Source organism: Periplaneta americana, chromosome 3 (genome assembly GCF_040183065.1).
Source record: "Periplaneta americana isolate PAMFEO1 chromosome 3, P.americana_PAMFEO1_priV1, whole genome shotgun sequence".
In the NCBI taxonomy this organism is placed as follows: domain Eukaryota; kingdom Metazoa; phylum Arthropoda; class Insecta; order Blattodea; family Blattidae; genus Periplaneta; species Periplaneta americana.
The window spans coordinates 169952464-169971253 of NC_091119.1; the positions used below are offsets into that span (position 1 = coordinate 169952464).

General features: G+C 34.9%; 1 protein-coding gene across 1 annotated transcript in view; it reads left to right on the forward strand.

The window, feature by feature from the left end:
- Positions 1–18790, forward strand: part of LOC138696836 (uncharacterized) — a 670411-nt gene that overhangs the window by 552350 nt on the left and 99271 nt on the right. The window lies entirely within an intron of this gene.

Here is an 18790-nt window from a genome sequence, read left to right on the forward strand (position 1 = left end):
CGCAGCTATAAGACTCTCTGCCGAGCCGTTCGCAGACTCCAGTTACGTAAAAAGCTTAGTATTGGTGTAATGCAGCGCAATGTATGTAAATCGTCCCACCGCAAACTACTAATGTAAAAAATTACTAAATACCAATCAGTTAAAACATTCTCTTCACCAAAACAAGAAAGAAATTTGCTGAAACTGTATGCCTTCTTGTTTCAAATAATTTGTCGCGCCTTTTAAGAAGTAGCGCATCGCTCGCTACAGATCGGTTTGAAAAATGCAGAATATATTCTCTCACTTCTTCGAGGGTACTTGGATTATTGTGTAAACTTTGTCTTTTAGAGTTTCCCAGAAATATGTTACGTGAGATTTTGTCCGGGGATAAAGAGGGCCACACATTCCCATCTTATAATATTATATGAAGTTAGTTGTTGACATTCAATATCTCCAATCTTTCAGAACTGATTCCACGATCCATTATTTATCAAAGCACTGATAAAAATGTACGAGTGAATAAAATGTATAAAAACCGCAACGCAGCTATCAGCCTCTCTGTCGAGCCGTTCGCAGACTCCAGTTCCTACGTAAAAAGCATGGTATTGGTGATATGCAGTGCAATGTCTATAATTCGTCTCACCGCAAACTGTTAATATAAAACATTACTAAATACCAAACAGTTAAAACATTCCTTTCACCAAAATAAGAAAGAAATTAGCTGAAACTCTGCCTTCTTGTTTCAAATAATTTGTCTCACCTTTAAAGAAGTGGCGCATCGCTCGCTACAGATCGGTTTGGCAAATGCAGGCGATGTTCTCTCACTTCTTCCATGGTACATTATTGTGTAAACTTTATCTTTTAGAGATTCCCAGAAATATGACACGTGGGGTAATATCCGGGGATCGAGGGGGCCACACATTCCCATCCTCTAATATTATACGAAGTTAGTCTATGAAATTGTCGGCTGTAATGACGAGAGTTGGCCGGCACCGTGGATCGCGGCCCGGCATAGCTCAGTTGGAAAGAGCGCTCAGCGCGCAGAGCTGAGAAGTCCCAGGTTCGACTCTCGGTGCAGGAATGAATTTTTATAAAATTAATAGGTATAATCATTTGTTAATTTCTATAGTTTTATACATCATATTTCACAATAAAACATTTAAATATTTCTTAAAATTTATGCAATGCAGTTCACATATGAACATTTGTTAATTTTATAGCGTTTTAAATCATATTTCTTAACAAGACATTAATCAATTTGTATAATTTATGCAGCATATTTCAGGCGTACGAGAGTAAAACATGATAAGTGACGTTTCAGTGTTTTCAAGTTATTAGGTAGGTAAACATTTAACAATGCAACATTTGTATAGTTACCAGGAAAATAAAATCTGTATATTTCTGCCATCTGTTAAGATGTTGAAAAACTAGCTACTGCATTAGACGCAGAATATATATCATACTATACGCTACATATCTCACTTTTTACCAAAATGTCAGTTACCATGTTTTACGCTAGACCCCTCATTTCATAATCGAAAATTGATTAAATTACACATATTTACACATTCAAATTCGTAATGAAACTTTCTTCAGCTTCTGTAGCGTTACACGTGACATATTAGTCAAGTTACACCATATTTTGTAATGAAACATTAGTTAATTTGTAAAGGTTTATATTTCATAGAAAAGTTTTGTTAATTTCTATAAATTTATTCGTCATATTTCGTAATGAAGCATTAATTTATACAGATTTACAGATCGTCACCTGAATGCAAGAACTAGGTAGCTCAATTTTTCCTATTTTGAGATAATTTCTATTTATCTATTTATTGCACTAAAGAATATGTCTCGTTTTGTTTTACCTATATTTTTACATTGGAAAATAGATGTCGCTGGTATCGTTCGATCAGTTACGTAGTTCTTGCATTACATTCCATGTGATTTTTGTGCTGTGCTATAAGAGATAACTTAAAAAAAAAAAAAACGCAAATTTCGATTTACCTAGTTCTTACATTCAGGTGACGAAATGATATTTCACAATGAAGCTTTCCTTCATTTTTATAAATGTATGCATTATATTTCACGATAAAATATTGGTTAAGTACTATTGATTCATAAAACATATTTCGTTATTAAAATTTCTTTAATTTCTATAAATTTATGCATAATATTTCTTAATGAACTGTGGTTAGTTTGTAGGGATTTATAAATCATATTTCATTATGAAACTTTCGTTAAATTATTAAGTACTGTATGTGCATAATATTTCTTAATGAAATATTACTTAATTTGTGTAACTTATGTAAAGTATTTCTTAAATTAAAACCTGGCCAATTTCTACACCTTTTACACATAGTTCGTAATTAAATATTCATTCATTTCTACAGATTTGTACGTCATGTTCTGAAGTGGAACATTAATTTCTATAACTTTACGTATCATATTCCATAATGGAACTGAATTTTATATTTATTAACGGGATAGTGGATTTTATGTCATACATTATAATGCAATAGTTGTTTTTGTTCTGTGCTTTAAATCTCATATTATATAATGAAGCTGTGGTTTATATCAATATCTTTGCCACCATATTTTCGCAACTAACGAATATTCCTTTCCGAATGCGGAAAATGTCATTAATGTTTGCATTTATACATGCATGTTGTAAGGAAGCAATATTGTTTATTTCTACAGTTCTGCACGTAATGCGACATTTGTTACGTTTGAGATGGGCAGGACATGTAGCACGTATGGGCGAATTCAGAAAGGCATATAGAGTGTTAGTTGGGAGGCCGGAGGGAAAATGACCTTTGGGGAGGCCGAGACGTACATGGGAGGATAATATTAAAATGTATTTGAGGGAGGTGGGATATCATTGTATGGAATGAATTTATCTTGCTCAGGATAGGGACCGATGACAGGCTTAAGTGAGGGCGGCAATTAAATTTCGGGTTCCCTAAAAGCCGTAAATAAGTAAGTAATGTTACATTCGTTAATTTCTATGAGCTTATTTCACAGGTTTCATTTAGTAATGAAGTAGTTGTTGATTTCTGTAGTTTCACTCACCAAAATACGTATATCCTAACGAAAAAATCGTTCATTTCTATAGCTTTACTTATCTTAATTTCGTAACGATAATATAGTGCGTCCGCTCAAATGAGAGCCCCTTGGAACGTGCGATTGGACACACTTACCGCAGGGAGCAAGTAGGCACGCGACTCTGAACAGGTTCCATGTAAACAACGCTGCGTTGCCATCTCTCCCTTCTGAAGACTGAAGTGAATCTTCGTGTGCGTCTTGTAAATACAGAACTAAAACACGAACACCTATTCAGAGTCCGTTGAGTCACTATTTAAATCAATTACATAAGATTCCAAGCTAGCTTCTAAGGAACGATAATCACTTTCTTCTGTCTTTATATGTTCGATATACCCGTACTTTACCCAATGATTTTTATTATTAATGTCATCCATCACATTTACTATTAAATCACGTACTTCAATAGATTTATTTCCCAATGTATTTTCTGACCGGACATTTCTCTTCAGTTCCGACCAAACGAATTCTATGGCTTTGAGACAACAATGGTGGGGGGAGGGGCAGTCGTAGTACAACATGGCCGTATTTTGATGATAGTTCGTCAATTACATACATCTTTTTTCTATGATGGCTACGTTTTATCTCTTGTAGCAGATGTAACTTTGTTGTTGGGTCTGGCGTGGGCAAAGGGATGTTATTATCACGTATAAATGTTTTAATGACATCAATTGTTGATCTAGTCGTAGATAGGGGATTCACAATGCGGGAATGGTATGGGACATTATCCATAATGATGATGATGATGCATTGAGAAGTTTATTTAACGTTGGAGCTATTTTATTTTGATACACCTCATACACATTTCGTTGTAGTAGCCTAAGTCCGTTACGAAACCATCGATTTTACGAAATTCTTCTTTCATATTTCGACCTGCGTTTTCTTTTGTTGATTTACCTTCTCCAGAGATAATTCTCTTTATTGTTGCGCGAGACACTCCTGTAGCAGCACTGGTACTTTTCAGTGGTGTCCGGCACTTACCCGCACCATCTTTGAAATACGTATAAATATTAATAATAATTAACACTGTTCTTGTACAATCTTACCTCCTTCTAATGGCGATTGTGTGACTTTACGTCTACGACTATTGTTCTTATCCGTTTCCCAAGGACGTCACATTATAATAATACAATCACAATGAATGGAACACAAAAGCCACAATATACACTTACGATCTTCTGCCTTCTTCTGAGCTAACTGCTTTATACTTGCGTGCTCGTCTGAAACCGAATACTATATGAACTTGTTCTCGGAGCACCGACTTAGATCTGTCAACAGCGCTGGCGTACCAACAACCAGCCGCGTGCTTCAAGACTGAAACACCTGACGCCTCCCGCTCAAGGTAGGTGCAAGTGGCTCTCTTTTGAGCGGGCGTACTATATATTTCTTTCTTATACAGACGTGGACAAATTATTAACAAAATTGACGATTTTTATGAGTAATTCTATTTACAAAATTTGACTTTTCAATTTAGACTACAGTTGACAATTTTGCATATTTCTATCATTACAGTATATAGAAATATGCAAAATTTTCAAATGTAGGCTATTCTAAATTGGAGAGTTAAATTAAAAAAAAATATATATATAATAAAATCTTCAATTTTGCTAATAATTTGTCAATATTGTGCAAAAGTGTCAATTGCAGTCTAAAGTGAAGAGTAAAATTTTGTAAAAATATATACTAAAAATCTTCAGTTTTGCTAATAATTTGGAAATATCCAAAATGTCACCTGTAGTCCAAATTGAAGAGCCGAATTTTGTAAAGAATATATATATATATATATATATATATATATATATATATATATATACTATATATAAAATCTTCACTTTTGCTAATAATTTGTAAATATGCGAAAATATCAATTGTAGTCTAAATTGAAGAGTGAAATTTTGTAAAAATATAAAATAAAAATCTTCGATTTTTCTAATAATTTGGAAATACACAAAGATGTCAACTGTAGTCTAAATTGAAGAATCATAGTTTGTAAAAATATATAATAAAAATCTCCAATTTTGCTAATAATTTGTCCACGTCTGTAGTTCTACGTTTCTTACGTTAAAGCCAAGCATTTTTGTAATTTTAGATATCATACTATTATTTATTAATAGGACAGTATTTTATTTCAGTTTTTTACTAATCCATATTTTGCAATGAAGTATTTATTTATATCTATAATTTCTGCACACCATATTTCTTAATGAGACAGTTATACATTTCTGAAATTTCCTTCATCAAACATTTCAACGGACTAGCCATTAATTGATTACCTCTCCAGATTAATACTAGTATAATTCATTTTTAACGAACCTGAGATAGACGCAGAAATACGCTGCCTACCCAATCTCTGTAGAGCCAAGGTGGCAGAAATGTCAAACTACTGTATTAATTTGTACTACTTTAGCTTTGAAGTTGGTTGTCGCTAGAACAGTGGTCGTCAACTCGATGCCCTGTGACGTCATCTCAGTCTGCTCTGAAGCCCGCTGCTCTCGCGTTTCGCTGCCGCGGGCACAGCGAAGGCTTGCGATGGTGGCTCCTTTTTCGTGATAATAATTGTTTCTCATATTGGTCAAATTAAATTTAAAGTAATGTCAAAGCCTAATACTGGTATTTACATCAGACGTCTCCAAAAGCGTACTCGCGAGTAAGCCCCTGAACGCAACCGAAGCCAGTACGTAATGAGCGCGCTCCGCCTCACCCATCCCCACCTGTACTGTACTCAATGTTTATGCGTAAACGAAGAGCAGTGGCGGACTGCCATTATCACTGTGTTGGTCGGAGTGTTCCACCTTTTCACAATGTCTTGTAATCATGGACGTAGTACATTCAAGGATGAATAGGAAGAGACTTTTTTTTTTTAGTTAGTGGGGAGAATGTGAAATGCTTAATTTGTTCGAAAATTCTTAAGGGTGTGTTCAACATGCGACGACAATACTCGACTCTTCACAAAGAATATCATACAATTACAGGCATGTTGGACATGTGAAAATAATTTATTTTGAGGCTGTCTGTATAACTGTTGGTTATACATAATAATCAGTATATTACAATACGTTTACACTCAGTTCCGCATGACAAACATATAGTTTTTCGTTTAATTTTCGGTGAAATGCATAGGCCTACAAATATTTTGATAAATATAAAACAAGAAAATACAAACACAAATCACACGTATGTCCTCAGTCTTAAACAAAAAAAGCTTCTTGCTAGCTATGTTTTAGCTTGGAATATTGGAAAATCAATGAAGCCCTTTACAGAAGAATTATTTGTAAAATCGTGCATACAGGACGTTACTAAAATACTGTGTCCAGAACAAAGTCAAAGTTTAAGAAAATTAAATTGTTTACAATTACAGTTCAGAGAAGGAATTTCAAGATTGCAAATGTAATGGAATCTGAAGTCGAAACCACAATTAACCAGTTTGTATCGTAATCACTTGCATTGGACGAAAGCACAGATAGAAATGACAAAGCTCACCTAGCCATTTTCACCCGAGGAGTTAATGAACATTTTACTGTGTCTGATTGTCTTCTAGATGTAATTACAAAATACAACTGGAGAAGATCTTTTCCAGGCACTGAAAGGCACCATAGAACAGAAGAAGTTGAATTTGCAATGGCTTGTGTCAATAGCAACAGACGGGACTCCAGCTTCATATATGTCAAAATAATATAGAAACGTATGATATTTCATATTCTTTTGATGTTATTATTTGTAAACTTAAGCAGACCGTTGCCGCGATCCCCCACTGATCGCTCCTATCTGTTGAGGTACGAGTCTCTTCCCCTTTTCTAGCCTTACAGCACACTGTATTCGGCGGGCAGCATCGAGAGCACGAATGACGATACGCTTTTTGGAGACCTCTTATTTACAAGTATGAAACGAATTGGTTGATAAGTTAGGGATGAATTGAAAGCTGAATAAAACTAAATACTACACTGCATTTTAAATTTCTGCTTTTTCTTGGAAAAATTGGAAAGAAACGGTTTGGAGTTTTGTAACGGATAAATAATAATTTTGATTAAATTATAATGATCTTTTTAAAAATGAACTGAAGAACTCTTTTATTAAGGTAAATCTATTCATGTATATACTATATTAGAGAACATGATATTATTCACAGTAATATTGAAAAAAAAAATTCTTTGCAAAATTAAAATAACATTGCCTTCCTGCTTCAAGAAAGTGTGACCATTAAACATTAATAAGTTTACACCAGGTGAACTTTATTACGATGAACTTCTGGATTTTTTTAATTCTCATTATTGTCTTTGAAGGCAAACTTACACTTTCAAATTCTTCTAGAAAATTTGAACATTTTTCTCTGCAGCCATCACAATAACAGCTTTAGCAAAATCTCCATCAGTAAATGACCTTAGATTTTTCGCTATACATAGAGTATCGTAATTTTGAAGCTCAAGCGAATAGAATATTCGATAATTTGATGATCAGCAGTCTCCTTGAACTGTTTTATCATCTCATCACGTTCATTTCCCTGCTATTTTCCATATTCACTTGCGAGGCACGAAAAATAGTGCCATTGTAAATTAAACTTTAACTCAGTGTATTTCCTTGCCTCTTCACCACACGACACAAAAAGAAAACGTTCTCGCATACTGACAAGAAACTAGGCACCGATTGATTAGAAGCCATCAAAAAGATATGTTTGTTTTCGAAGCTTACAACGACTGAACACTCGCAAAACCTTTAAACCAGTGGTCGTCAGCACTCGCTGAAATGTGCAACGGGTACGCGGTGCCGTCCCATGTACACCGTCGTGCAGCAGGGAGAGTTAGAGAGCATACCCGCTAGCAGCTACGCAGTGCACTATGGCCTGCATTCAAAAGACGTCACTAGCTGTACGAGCCTCGCACTCGTTGCACATACGTCACAACTAGGTTGAGTTGTCTAGGCCTGCCCTAGAATAACATTGCATATGGCTGAGAAAATGTCGACCATGAACGGCATTTCTATGGATTATGCAGCGTTATTCTGGGGACTTCTTTAATTACTATACCCTTAAATTAATACAACTTGTCTGCATTTAATAAATTTGTGTTCACTCTCACATATTTTCTTAACACAAAAGTTGTTGGCTTGTGTAGTCGGACATATATTTCAATATGAAGGCAGTGGTTCGGTTTTACAGTTTGTTTCAAATTTGTGTAACGAGTCTTACCGGATATTACGTACTGCATGCGAATTCGGTTTATTGAACCTCAATATAAATGCAAAACCTGGTCGTTAGTATTTTTAGCGAAGAGACCCTCACCGTTTAGCAACTAAATAAATATGAGAATTGAAACGGAAATTTGTACCATAGCGTTGGTTGTTATTGACAGTACACCGTCCAGGTGTTCCAAACACAAACGCAGCAAATTGATGCCGGCTGCCGAATTTTTATTACTCTTATACGTAAATAGTGGATATAGTTCACACATGTAATCACTAATTAGGTACGAAGTATGGGTCGAATTTTGTGGACGAATGTGCATGGGTTTATTTGAAAGCATCCTTTCGCATCTATTATACAACATTTTCAGTACTTTTTTTAATACACATATTATGTCATATTCATCCTCGTATAAAGTATCATTACTAGGGCTAGGATTTTGATAACCTATAAATCATGAAAAAAAGTCCTGAAAGGAATGCATTCATGGCTTAAAAATTTTTAAAAAATTCCCTAAAAATTGATCTTATATAATTGGCTTAGTAGGAAAAGAGGTTTTGTACCACTTAATATTTAGACTAGTAATTAAATTAAATTTTACATCATTTTTTCTAAGTAGTATACTTTAATTAACTATTTTACCTGATGTAGTTTCCATATATGATCGTTCACCTCTGCTTCGGCATGGCGAACGTGAGGTCAGCAGTCGGCTGATCGGTCTTGGTCCTTCATGGGCTGTAGCACCATGGATTTACTTTAGGCTACTTTTAGTTTCCACGTAGTCCACCACAAGGCCACTCTTATCCGGAATTAACAGGTATTGAGGAGTCCTTATTGAAGGGGTGGTTGGACTGATCCATTACATGGGGGTGTACTACGTTAAAATGGCAATATTTGTGTAGAAAAACGATTAAAATATTATACAAAATAATGGGTATTAATGGAAGAAATGTGTAAAAAAATATCAAAGGATATAAACATTATTTTACATTAATAATGGGGATTTATGGCCAAAATTAAATGAAAATACCTAAAAAATGACCGAATGAAACAAAAGATGTTCTTATGAGTTGAAACAGGCAAAAAATGCAAAAAAAAATGCGCTAACAAATATGTCTTAAAACATTCAGTTTGTCACATAAGATATAAATACTAAAGCAGCTATGTTTCTGGCTTACTAGAAAAAAGATGCAATTTCATCGGAATCCTAGCCCTAATTATTACCTTGTCTTTGGAATTCTCTACCCAGTGACATCAGGGATTGCCGGACGCCATCGAAATTAAAAACTAAGTTAGAAACGGATTTTTTGTCTAATGAAATTTATTATTAATAAGTTACTATACAGCCTTTGTATAGTCACGTATTATTATATTTCTTGTTTACATTATTAATTGCCCTTTGTCGTTTAGTTATTTAGATTAATAATATTAATAATAGATCTTAAGCTTTGTTTAATAGTACACCTGTGGAGTAACGGTTAGCGCGTCTATCCGCGAAACCAGGTGGCCCGGGTTCGATTCCCGGTCGGGGCAAGTTACCTGGTTGAGGTTTTTTTCCGGGGTTTTTCCTCAACCCAATATGAGCAAATGCTGGGTAACTTTCGGTGTTGGACCTTGGACTCACTTCACCGGCATCATCACCTTCATCTCATTCAGACGCTAAATAGCCTAAGATGTTGATAAAGCGTCGTAAAATAACTTACTAAAGTAAAGTAAAGAAATGTTTAATGTTTTTGCATGATCTTTTTTGTTTTGTGTTACTATCATTGTAAATATAGCCTATTTGTTTTGTTTGAATGAACGTTATTAATTTATTTTTCTTTTTCGGTGTATATATACATTTGTCTGATGGCGTGAAAGAGAAGGCCAGATGGCATTAACATCACCAGAATAAATACATTTATTAGATGACTTAGCTATAGAAGACGAAGCAGCCGTATCGGAAGACTAAAAAGGATTTCCTATTTTATGAGAAGAAGTTGAACTAGCGCTTAGGGAAATGAAGAATTGGAAAACAACAGGAGTTGATGGAATCCCCATTGAATTAGTGAAATGCTTGTGTGAAGACAAGAAGTAATTTCTGTCATTATGCAGCGAAATATATGAGAAAGGGAGACTGGCCTGAAGATTTTACAGAGGCAGTGTTGCTTCCAATACTGAAGAAAAATAATGCTAAGAAATGTAATGAGTTTAGGACTATCTGGACTGATCTGAGGGGGTGATGTCATAGTATCCCTACAGGGATACTGCCTATTTTAGGGCCTTATGTGCCCTCTTCAGGCCGAGGTGTTTGTTTTATAGAGGTTTTATTTTTGTCAACTTGCGCAGAAGAGACGAAAGAATTGTGGCTCGCGATTTTGGCGCATCCACAGCTATGGCATTATTTAGGCTAAATTATTATTGATGATAATATTTGTGGATGAAATGTTTGGAGTTTGGAGTTGTGGGTTTGGGAGTCCTACAATATTGTTAGTTCTTAACGAACTTATACCAGAGCTTTGTGACACATTAGAAGGGTTTCTTTCTTAGGGTGGGCGGTTTCTATACTGAAGGAATAGATTGTCAACTGTGGTTGGGGGGTTTGTATTGGGAGGATTTAGGAAGATATGCTGAATGAATTGTTTTTGGAGGGCTTTGTGGACATATTTGATATTCTTCTCTGTGATATACTGAGAGATTGGTTGGATTCTGGTGACTTTGTATACGGTTTGGTTGTCTGTATTCTGAGGCAGGTTAAATGCTTTTCTGGCTAGTCGTCTTTCTGTAGCACAGAGTTGTGACGTAAGAGATGGGGAGAGCCTGGTGTATAGTTGGGATGAGTATAGAATGGAAGGGCGGATTATTGTTTTGTAGATCATGATTGTGGTGTTAGGTTGGCAACCTGGGTTTTCCGGTCCTCTGCCTGCTATCCGGTACAATAGTGGGATTGATAATTTTAATTTTTTCCGGAGATGATGAATATGGCTTGTGAGGTTGAGTTTATCATTGAAGGTAACACCTAGATATTTGATATGACGTTTGTACGGAATTGGGGTGTTATTGATTAGGACAGGATATCTTGCTCTAGCACTCAATGGACATTTTTGTTTCTTAATCAGCATGGCCTGGGATTTATCAGCATTGACTACCAGTCTCCACTGTCCAAGCCATGTTGATAAAGTTTGTAGTGTGGAGTTGATGTGCCGCCTCGCTATATTTCTTCGATAGGAAGTCGAGGTGCATATGACGTCATCGGCGAATTGTCCAAATCTAACGTTGTCGTCTTGTGGTATCGGGATATCTGCTACATAGAGATTGAATAGGGCCGGTGAAAGGACCGTGCCTTGTGGACGCCACTGAATATAGTTAGTTCGGTTGATAGATGTACTGATCTGGAAAATAGCTAGGGTTTTAATTTTGAAATTGTTTCACAAATAAATGAGTTTTGCACCAAATTTTGACATCCCAAGTTTTCCTAAATGACTTATACATCATCAATAGCGCTTGTTCCAACCAGTAGCGGCCGGTGATCAAAATCCTCGGTGAGGCCAGATGCAATTAGTTTAAGTGCCTCCGATAGGAAATGTTTCTTTATGATATTAATTATTATTGTTATTATATTATTAATGTCATTATTACTGTATTATTATTATTATTACTACTATTATTAGTCTATTCTTATTACTGTCAATGAAAAATAATAATTTCACTCACCAAATAAGCTGTTATGCTCTGAGTTTCAGTGATTGTTTCAGTGTGATGAAGCATCCCATATTATGTGTTGAAATTCCCCTTTCTTTCTTTTCTTTTTATTTTTTTTCCTTTGACAGCAACAAACAAGGCCAAGAGAAGTTTATTTTGCATCACATTACCACATAACCAGTTATGTTGCCCATACCAGGATGCAATAGAAACTCGCGTTTTAAGATTATGTGTCAGAAAAATTATCAGCGATGTCGTAGGTATCTCGGTAGTCTCTCTCTTTATTTAAAACTTCCTTTCTTTTAGTATTATTTCTTCTCGAAAAAGGACACTCTAACAATGAATTAACTGCACCAGCATTATCTCTCATTTGTGTCTGTTTATATTTTCCCGAAATACATAACATTGGCCCAGATTCACTACTGTACTACGAAGTACAATAGTAGAACACCCTCGCTTATGTCATAAACTGAGACATAAGGGGAGAGAATCGAGAGGGTTTCTGCCTGCCAAAGAGCTGGAATTTTGTTATTTATGGCCTAGTTAGGAAGACAAGTCACCACTGCTATTCCCACCTCACTCTACCCTTGAGGCCGGCCCATGGATGGGAGGAGTGAAACCTGACCAGGCCAGCCGAATTGTGCCTCAGCTACAACGTTTTGCGTAAACTCAAAGCCCGCGAAAGGACATGAAATGCATTAAGCCAGACCCGGTACGAACGATTCTGGCTTCAGGAACAAATTTTTCTGCAAAACAGGTCTATATACATCACAAGCCAGACTCGACACGAGCGATCCCGGCCTCAGGAACAAATTTTACTGCAAAAAAGGTCTATATACATCAAAGTTTTCAAATGCTTCTACAGCGATATATGCTTCATTCAAATAACTAATACATTATGTAAAAACACAAAATTTGATTTCAGTTAAGCCAAGTGACTGAGGCCCGGCCTCACTTGCCTCAGTCAATCAGCCGCCACTGGTCCCAACCCTAAATCATGTTTATTTTCGTTGATTAAACGTAGACATTTTGGAGGCGTAATAGAAAATAAAATTGTTCGGGAAAATTGAATATATATGTACCTTTCCTTCAACATATTTCCTCAGTGTATCTGTGTAAGTACTATGAATCAATTTCTTTTTGGAGAGAAGCCCGATTGGAGCACTGCATCATGAGAGAAGGCAATTAGACAAATGAAGGGATTTGATAGGAATTGAAACGTATGTTTCAAGCTAATTGAAGCTGTAATTCGCATAAGCACACAGACCCAGTTCCCTACTGGTACAGCAGGATTCACATCACGATAAATTGGCGCCATGCTGAAAATCCCCAATGAATTGATACCGCAAGCCAATTGCGCTGAGTTAAGTGTAACTTACAACAAACCGATCGTTCCACTGCTCTCAGGTAAGGGAGGCACGAATATTATCCACACTAGGACTGGGTACAAGCTTGTGAATTTGTCGATAAAATGAAAACCTCTTGTGATATTAAATTTAATGATAATTGCTGAAGATAGGAGAGAACTGCTCTGTAATGTCGGAGGCCACGAAACGAATTTTATAGTAGGGCAGTGGTTCTGAAACTTTTATGACATTGGACCTACCAAATCTCCGACATTTTTTCGTGACCTATTTTATACTTAGTTAAGGGGAGAGAATGGTTTTGATATAGTGGAAAACTAGTGAAGTATTATTTTTTATTTAAATTATACTTTAGTAATTATGTGAAAAATATATATAGATAGATACCTGTATACAGAGTGTATAAAAAAGAATGGCACAAACGTGCATGGTTGAAAGTACACGATAATAGAAGCAAAGAAGTCCCAGTAAACATGGATTCGCCATCGAGGCGTTTGCGAGAAAATTGCGAATGTATGGTTACAAGCCGCCCCTGACGTTATTATTTGTAAAATTGTATGGTTTAGTCCTTACTCTTTGTTTACAAAACTGAATATTACCGAAAGGAAGACGCCTGCAAATGGTTGTGCGGGCAAATGGCGATCACATAAAGCAGTGATGTCAATGCAAGCGCAATTTTCTGACCTTGACGTCTTGCGCGGGCATCAAGCTCTAGGTATGGAAAGAGGAAGGGTTATGTATATGAATAAGCAGCCTGTTGGATTAAGAAAACAGTGGTGCACAAATTTAAAACGGAACGTCATTTTTATATGGCTTCTTTCTGTTTGATATTACCTATATTGTCTGTAAAACAAAAGTACTAATACCAATTTCTTAATATTGCAGTTGTGTTTTAAATGTTAATAACATAATAAAGAGTTGTGAAGGAATATTCGCATAAATTCCATTGTAGTACAACTATACAGTACTAAATGAATGAAAAACATCATTCATAAAGAAAGCGATATTCCAAAAAAAAAAAAAAAAGATGGAGTGTATGATATGATAAGTTGGAATTGATATTGGTGGTATCTCTGGCTTTATAAAAGTAATCAATGAACTAATCAAAACACTATTATAGTACAAAGCAAAGTTACCTAGGTAATGTATATGTTTCAAGTGTAACTAATATTACATAACAAAACTCTTATCGCATTAAGTTTTTAAGGTGATATTGGTGAGCAACTTCCTATCATCAGAATATTAAATTATTTTCTCGAAATATGCTGAAGCTATAGATCTGACATTTTTACAACACATGGGCACGTATCTTTTGCTTATGATGTAACAGTAAATGCTTTCTTAATTCATTTCCTTACAAACAATTTCCATGCTAATATTTTCAAAATTTTCAATACACTATCTTGAGTAATACATATTTACAGTATATTAGATTTACGACAACATTCTGTAAGGCTACTAAATAAATAGGCCTATATCTAAAAATTTCACTTTTCTATAAAAAAGTTGAGAAAATATTTCTTTTGAACAAAAAAGCCAAACTTGTGAAAAATGAATATTAAAATTAAAATTTACCTTCTTATAATGGGCTTATACTTCTCAGACAAATCTAAAAATAACATGGATATAGTTTTAAGAAGTTCTCTTTCCTTTATCCATTGAATCAGTGCTGGCCATCCCTGTATACATCTCGACCAAGCGGCATATACCACCTCTTTCGTCTGTCTCTTTCCTTTCCGCTGTAAAGCGCTCAGGCTCTCCTGGGCTCTAAAGCGTGCGTTTGCTCCTATGGGCATCAGTTGACATCACTGACATAAAGCATCATTTTTAATTTTGATTATTTGAAAGATCATTAATGAGGCCTATTATTAATTGAAGTAATAAATTGTCTTCAAAAACCACATTTTTCGCATCATTGTGTATTGACCTCCATAAGATTCTAATAGAGCCTCAGAAAACATAATAAAAATCCTGCTCATCTTTAAAGTCTACTCTTTCCAACAATGTATTCATTATAAATTAATGTTATGCTTTTCCGAAAATAGACTATTTATAATTTTGTGCCGTTTTTTGGCCCACTGTATGTATGTATGTATGTATGTATGTATATATATATATATATATATATATATATATATATATATATATATATATATATATATTTCCAAGTACAATAAGTTTGAAAGATACTACCACAGAAATATTTTATTGTTAAATCCATAACTGCACCAAAACAATTTTTTTTTAATTTTTGCATATTTGCTTCTGACTTTAATCCAAAATGAGACTGAACTAGTCTCATGAAACACTGATCTTAGTGGGGAGTCACACGAGACCTCCATCAGGGAATCTTTATGTGCTGATATTAGATTCACCTTCAAGTTAGCCTATCTACTGCAAAAGGGTCTTTCATCTTTCGGCTAGAGACTAAGTCTTGAAGGTGTTCTCTGGTACATTTTGTGGTATATGCACCAACTATAATTCCCCATGAATTCAAGAATTATCTATAGTAATATCACAAGAAGTCTGAGTTTTGGCGATAAATCCACGTGCGAAGCGAGTGGATTCATTTGAGAAATCTCAGACATCCAGTGACATTTATTAAGACTATTTGAGTGAATAAAATAAAAATGTAAATAATATATACCCTAAAAGTCACTCACAAAATGTTAATAACTGTATATTTATGAATACTTAACCTATTCAGACGTTGTGAAGTCGAAATAGATGAATAACGATTACTGTAATAAAGAAATTGAATGTTATTCAGTAATGCCAATTGAGAAAGGGAAAATGCGGATTTAAAAATGTTAATTACATGTATTGCGCTTTCCTCTTGTTATTATAACAGAAATACGTTTTCATTATCTGTTGAAATCATAATTTAATTTAAACATTTTATAGTATATTTACAAATAACCTAATTAATACATTAATATTAAATGAACAATTGTTATGAAGGGTTTGTCATTTTCTTTAGATATAAGGGACATGGAATTAGAAGATGAAGATGTAGATGTGGAAGTAGGATTTCGCACTTTATTTAGTACTACAATGGATTCATGCTCATCTATTTACGTGGAAACAGTTGGCGACACTGACAAAACAAAATAATGACCATTGCGATAAATTGATAGTGATAAATCGAGCTGCAGAAGTTATCGCGATGTATGACTGTGACTGGTTGGAATTCAAAATTTCATTACAGTTCATTGGCCGAAAATGTAATGACGTCATATAAACGAAATAGTCACCGGAAATGCATCAGTTCTAAATATTGCTTCCTTCCCTCTGTTGGTATTTTGTCATTACAGTTGAAAGTTTACTATTTTATTATGTTAGCTATCACAAAATACTGTCAAACATTAGCTTTCAATCCGTATTTAAACTGACTGAACATTAGTTTGTGTACCTGGTAATTTTCTATATTTAACACCCCAGTTGTAATATTAAGGTAGGTGTTCCTGATATGGCCATGCTAAGGTTTGAGAATTTTTCTAGCCGCCATTTAAAAAAAAAATGTAAACCACTTTTTTCGTACTCGTTCTCAGTCTAATGGAATTTCTTAAAACAATTTCCATTCCCCATAACAATAGCTTTAATTGTCCAAAAAGTCCCAAATTCCAAACGTCTACCTAGTGGCCATATCAGGAACATGTGCACATGATATGGCCACCCTTGTTCCATGTTCTACAAATCGTGATTGTTTTCAGTTTGATAGCGCAGTTGTGCTGAAATTAAATAATTTTGGTATAAAATGAATAAACATGACACTCAATAATCTTTGTTATAATTCAAAAGTGTATTCAAAACAGGTTTTTCCATAAAAAAATTAAGTTGTTTTTTGTTAAAATACAAAATTTTTGCGTAATCCCAGCTATAAGGCATGTAAATTTGTCAGGTGAAAAAAATAAAAGTGAAATGAACTTGATATGGCCGTGGTGCATTTGATATGGCCATATCAGGAGCAGGTAAGCTTTCACGAAAATCGTTTGATTATGAACATCTCGTAAAATATACGCCATCAACGACAACACCAATCAACAGAACATTAAAAACTGAATGGAGTACTATGGCTTTCATGAAACAAGTCTTTGAAAAACATGCATAAAACGAAGGAGACTTACCAGACAAAAATAAGAAGAGGTCACATGAAAACCGCAAAACAGGCAACTGACACCATATTGCTGAACCTGACTGGATGGAAAACGGTCAAGTAACATACCAGGACGCCCTTTCACTGGATCCTGCTGCAATGTAGCGGATTTTTTGGTTAACTAACTCATAATAGGGGGATGGCCATATCAGGAACATGGCCATAACAGGAGCACCCACCTTATTTGATTCATCTCTCGACTCACACTTTAAGAATCGCTGTAGACTATAGGGAATCGAAAGAAAAAATACTGGAAAATATTCTGAAAATCAGGTAACCTTTTATGGTCTTCAGAAGCTTTCATGTTACAGATTAATCGTAGGCCTAGTTCTAAATAGAAGCCCCCATTTTAAAGTAACACATTTATTTATTATTACTTCCAAATTTTTCTGAATTAGAGAAACATTCCGTTGTGAACTGTATATTACATCGGTGTAAACTTACCTTTAATTACCCGACGTACAATATATAATTAAAATTTGATATAAATATGTCGGAATTAATTAACCCGAATCTGTGACCACGTAATGGACTTAATAACCATTTTAAGATTAAATCTACCCCAGCCATTGTTTTGCGTAAAACATGGGTTAACAAGTTTTACTTGTATTTTTCTAATCCTCTATTAAATGAGTTGATGTCCATTTGCCCTATGCTGTGGTCCATCAATATTGAATAACATTAATGTAGCATTATTTCCATTCTGTTTTTGTATCTGACTTCATTACTTTATTTATAATTGTTACTGGTTCGTTAACTCTATGCCATTATGGGATGGGATTTTGGTTTTATCTCTTTAATAACACGACATGAAGGCCTATTTATATAATCTGTGCCACTACTGTTCAAGGGTTGTACTTCATTACGTAATGTATTTAATTTCATGATGTTTTATTTTGTTATTTTGCTTTGTATAATGAGTGCATTGTTTGTCGGTGGTGCGGATTCTTATTAACATATGTATGCTAATTATAGAGATTAACGGTGCGAGAAGAAGAAAACTATGTAAAACGAGTTCAATACTCGACAAAACATTGTGCCATGGATTCAGACATCTCCGTTACTAAATACAGTAATAGTTTACCGTCGTAGACTTCTGGAGAGTTCACGACCTTCGCATTCAAGTGGTATGTGGTTCGATTTCCGATATAGAAATTTATCTTCCATGTACGGCACTACTGGGTGTTCATTTCAAAGTGTGTCATGACGTCACTGTTGATGAGTCAACGATTTGAAGCGAGTTTCAGCTTTTATGTCAGATAAGTTCCCTATTAATCAAGGCGTTCAATCTGAACTTGAGAAAGTGTACGGTATAACTTGAACGTCGTAGCAACA